Here is a 5,748-nt window from a genome sequence, read left to right on the forward strand (position 1 = left end):
GCCTCCTCTCCGGAGTCCGGCTTTTCTCAGAGGCGCCAGCTACTGAAAACCTGGAGGCTGGAGTTGGCGGTTCGTTAGCAGAGGACTTGCCAGTTCTGAACTACCCCATAGCTGCTGAAATGTTCTCATGGCATACGTCTCTGTGGAGTTCCTTTCTGCTGGACTGCATCAGTGGGACTACGTGAGGTGCTGTGGGGTTGTATCAATCTCCCCCGGCTGCCGTAACAAAGTACGGCAAACAGCGGGGCTTCAAACAGTAGAAAATTGTTCTCAGAGTTTGGAGCCGGTTTCTGCAGGGCTGGCTCCTTCCAGGAGGAGAGGGCCACTGAGAGAGACTGTGCCCTGTGCCGCCGCCCCAGCTCTGGCAGCTGCCCGCCCTCCTTGGGAGTCTTGCCTTGCAGCGGCCTAACTCCAGGCTCTGCCTGTCTTCACACGACTTTCTTTCCTAGGTGTTTTTTCTGTGTTTCTGTCCTTGGTCCTCATAAGGACACCAGCCCTTGGACGTAAGGCCCACCCTAATCCAGTATAACTTGATCCAAAGTTGATTACATCTGCAAAGGCTATTTCCAAATAAAGTCACTTTCAGGGGTACTGGGAGATAGGACTTTAGTAGATCTTTTGGGGAGATAAAATTCAAGCCATAGCTATGTAGAAGGAGAGAGGACTAGCCAGAGTTCTGTCCTGTACTTAAAGCAGCTTCTTCAAAAAAATTCCTGGTCTTGCCTGAGATAAGAATGTAGGGGAACTAGAATCAGAATTCAGGTTCTCAGTGACCAGAGAAAGTGGTAGGAAAATGGTACAGTCGGTTCTCATAATTCATGGCACTTATGTCCTAAAATACTGCCTTGAACACAGGGTAGCAGATCTGAAACCACTGCTCCTAGGCGAAAAATTCGGTTAAGTTTCTGCAAGTTTGTGCTCATGACATTTTTGTCAACCAATCAATACACAACCTTATTTTATGTGTCTCTGTTTAAAGACACCTTATTTCATATATACTGCTAATTCTCTAACATTGAACTCAGGGGAGGCAATGCTATGACTCATGCCTGAACAAACCTTACCTAACACACACATATTCTCCACACATTACATCATGGTCTTCTGGAGATTAGGAACATTATACAGCACTATGCTTCAAGCCCATTTTGAACACTGAAACCCTCAACAAAAACTTGAAAACATGAAAAATGCGGCACTACACAGACCCCAAACATATACTTGTTTATAGTACGAGAGACGAAACAAGAGGGCAAAGCATCGCCTTATTTGACCTCAGCTGGGAAGGTGCCCATCACCTATTTTTACTATTTTTACTATTCTAAAGCATCTCTGAGTGGGACTGTGAAAACACTGTGACTATTAATAAAAGGGAGATAGGAGATAGAGACTGGGATGCAGAAAAATAGTGAAAATTTGACCTGAACTGTTGCCTGTGAAACATATACAGCATAAAATAAACATTTATGGAGTGCTTATTATGCCCTAGGCACCAAGTTGGGTGCTGAGGGTAAAAGAGCGGATGATGCAGACACAGGCTCCCATACTGAAGGAGCTCGATGAGGAAGAAGACAGACAATAAGCAGGTAATAACAGTGTCTGCTCAATGTCTCCCACCGCATGCCTAGCTGTCCGGCATAAAATAGGAGTTTAGAAGTATGTTTGAATGCAGGTCACAGGGAGTGTCTCCTTGAGAAAAGAGGTTTACTCCTATTCCTGGGGATGAGGTGGCCTCACAGTTTGTAGGGGGATTGGTTTTTCCAAAAGAAGAACCTATGTTTGTTGAGTTCTAGTAACTACAGAAATAAAGTGAGTTAAAAGACAGTTTAAAAGAGTTAGTGGGACAGCAGTGTAGTGTTCAAGGGGAACAGTTCAAGGAGGGCCATGAGAGGCAGAAAATAAAAAATGCCAGTGTCTGCAACATTATCAAGTTTGGCATTAGACATGTTTACTCTAAAATGGAGTAGAGATCAACTTTGACAAAATACAGGGAAAGGCAGCATGATGGAGAGTAATCCTTTGGGGCCATCAAAGCCTCCTAAACCCCTCCACAGAGTGCATGAGACCAACACTGTACTCATAATAATAAGACATGATTTGCCTTTTTGGGGAGTGAACATTTGTAATGATGGGGCAAAAACAACGGTGGATAAATCTGCTCTGTCTTCACGCGACCTTCTTTCCTGTCTGTAGAGTTTCTCTGTGCAAATGAAGAAGGCTGCACCAAACTATACTAGCGGCTAAAGGTATTCTTCACCACAAACTTGTGTTTAAAAGCAAACAAAATATTTTACCAAAGAATATCCTTGTTGAAGCTGCATAAATTACTAGGTTGATAACATTTCAATCTTGAGTGTACTGGTTTTAATATTTTGTGTGATAAAACAGGAAGCCAGCGAGAGGCATGAAGCTTGACTGCTGCCTGCCAAAGTGCAATGGTTGTCTTGAGGGAAGAGATAGTGTGAGCATTTCCATTGCGAGCAGAACTAAGTAATTTTGTGAGTTTTGTGTGAAAAGTAAATTCCTGTTCAGAAGACATACAGATGTTTTCTTGAGACAAATAAAGTGAGCCAACCACTTCAAAGAAAACAACTGGCAACATGTGTTGTGAAAAATAATGTTGGAAGAGAAAAATGAGACTTGGAAAAACACCACGGCTGCAACCATGAACTTGACAGCTTCCCAGTACTTAAAATATTTTCTGATGCTGTTGGTGGTACCATTAACAAATGCATTTTTTGATATTGTATAACAATATAAGACCTCAATAGCTTAGTAAATTAAAATTTTCCAAGTAACCAAAATATGATGCCATAAAATCATGAACTGGTAAAATATTCATTGAAAATACATGAACAACTAATGTATTTTGATATAACAATACCGAAAGGTCATTGAAAGGATCACAATTGACCCTTAAAAAGTTACCACTTGTCAGGTCTTGGTGTAGTATAAAAGAAAAATATCCACAATTATCTGCAAAAGTTATTAAATATGAAAACGTTTCCAACCGTATCTGTGTGGGATTAAATTTTTTTCCTCTACCTCAACCAAAACATCATATTTCAACAGACTGAATGCAAAAGAAAATATGAAAATCCAACTACTATCCATTAGGCCTAACATTAAAAAGATATTTAAAAACATAAAATAAAACCACCATTGTTCTCACCTTTTGTTTCAGATAATATAGTGTTGAATGCTATATTATAAATATATATTTTTATATTACTACAAAATTGGTTTACTAATATTTTAAAAGAAATAAAAAATAATATTTTAAAATATTGTTTAAAATTCTAATGTAGTAAATGAGCACAGATATACATCTCAGTAGTAAAAGAACTGGGAAGTCCCCTCCTTAGTGTTCTGAGGTAAAAACATTTCACAACCACTGATCTAAGGACATGGACTTACAAAGTCAAGGTCCTGGCCCCACTTCTCCTCCTGCTTCAGTAACTAGCAGACTGGTCCTAGATTAGTCACTGAACACTTGTACCCCCATGGTCATAAGTGCTCAGCAAGTCACTGTAAAAAGGAAGTGTGCTCAAATACGTGGAGGTACTCTGTACTCTCCAAAAACTATACCACGGTTACCTCCACATTGACCATTATCTGTGACCATTACAATTTGTGCTAAAATTTGATGAATCACACCAATGATAATCACCTTCCTGTGACACAGGTAAAAATGTTTTTAGGGTTCAGCTAAATCATGATGCCAAAACAATTTTAACTCTTCTCAAACATAGGCTCATTGGCTTGCTTTCCATTATGCTTTAGAGAGTTTTTAGACACCTCAGAAATTCTGTCTATAGATAAAACCAGTTAGGAAATGACTTATTGGGAGGTTCATCTGAGTACTGCAGCAAGACTTAGGAAAAGATTCACAATAGTCTAAAAATAAGAAGTAATAGTGTGGCTACACTGGCCATCATGAGAGCCAAACTGAAAACAAAGATGAAATATTCTCTGATCACTTACTTCCTGCTAATTGGAGCAAAAAAAAAAAAAAGGCTAGCATCAGAAGCAGCATTAGCAGTCTTTTTCAATGCTTCATTCACAGCAAGAACCTCTACTAAAAGCCTCTGATGTGTTACTCTACCTCTACTTAAATATTTCTAGTAGTTGTACACTACTAGACCTGCAAACTTTTATTGCTTCATGCACATCTAATTATACCAAAGATAGTGACTTTCTTGCACCTTTCACAAGTTCCCAGGTGCTGCTCCCAGGGCCGGTCAGGGACCCCACTTTGAGAAACTCCAATCTCAGATCGAACTACAATTCCTTACACAGCTTCCAGGGTAACACTTCTGCACTCTCTAAGAACATGGTTGAAACTGACTTGCACAGAGCTCGTTCACAGTTTGGGGACTGTCTGGGTGGTGAACTATGAATAACGATTTGTTAATAGGAGAGCAGTGGTGTGAATAATCCACTACCGAGGATAATCCAAAAACCATTTCAGCTTGGTTTGGGAAGCTGTTCAAGTTGGATTTTAATTTTGCGGCAGCACTGGATTTGCCTTCATAAATAGGTTTTGCTGAAGCCAATGTTAAAATTGAGTGGCTGTTTCCCCAGTAAACACGTGCTTTCCAAAGTGGAGGAGGAAACCATCCAGCCCAGCTCGCTGGTCAAGGGGACACACCTGGCAGGTTTATATCCCCGAAACAGACAGTCTCTCTGAAGGATAATTGAGAGCTGAGTCTACAGAAGACACTTTAAAAATTGTAGTTCCTGAAAATATGCCTGGGACTGGGGAAGACTAGGGGAAATACATCAGTTCTTTTTCTATGCATTCCCATATTAAACTTACGTAGCTATGGCATCTAAACTACTATTTCCCTTGTATTCTCTGCCCAACCCCTACAAAATAAATAAATAAATAAATGCCTGTGTGTGAGTGTGTATGTGCTTGTGATTTTTCTTTACAGAAGTCATAAAGGCAAAATGCTACCCCAAAGCTCACAAATCCCACCGTTATGACTGACAGGCATGTCACATCAAGGCTTGTGGTTAAACATGTAGTTTATAAAAGCAGATTCTGAATGTTGGTTTATGGATAGGCTGTAACCAAAACTGTGCCAAAACCCTATGTTATGAGATGTCCTCCTCCTGCCCACACTTCTGACAGCCTCATTTGTCCTCTTCCATTTTAGTGTCCCATCTATAACACAGAGATAATCACTTACAGCCAGCCCAGCTTGTGGGTACCTGGATGGAAAATTATTTCATGGCTTTGCAAATAAAATCTTGTTCCCACAGAAATGTAACATAATCCCCAGAAATGTAGAAAATGGTAATACTACCTACCAATCTTCTCATACTTATCAGAAATCAGATACTGAGCCAAATGCTGCACAGGAATGACTTTAAAACTGATAAAATAGGCCCTTCTCTTAGTCTCATTTTACAAGGGAAAAAACTGTGGCTCTAGGTCACATGGGCTCTGAATAGCAGAGACAAGATCATAAACCTCCTTTACTGAACTCAATGTCCAGTATTGTACCCACCATGCAGTATTGCTCCCCATTGACATATGCAAATTACAGTTTCTACTTAAGAACAATGCCTCCTTGTGAAGTAATGGGTTTATCAAACACTTCCCACGTGCCACTTCAGATACTCTTGGCCTCATCAGTCTCTGGCCACTTGTCCAGCTGGACTCAACTTCATCCAGGCACAGCCTGGTGGCATCACACCTCATGTCTATTCACTTGTGCCTTCAGGTCTTTCCTTTGGATA

The sequence above is a fragment of the Otolemur garnettii genome, unplaced genomic scaffold, assembly GCF_000181295.1.
Source record: "Otolemur garnettii isolate 467f Iridium unplaced genomic scaffold, OtoGar3 scaffold00003, whole genome shotgun sequence".
NCBI lineage: Eukaryota > Metazoa > Chordata > Mammalia > Primates > Galagidae > Otolemur > Otolemur garnettii.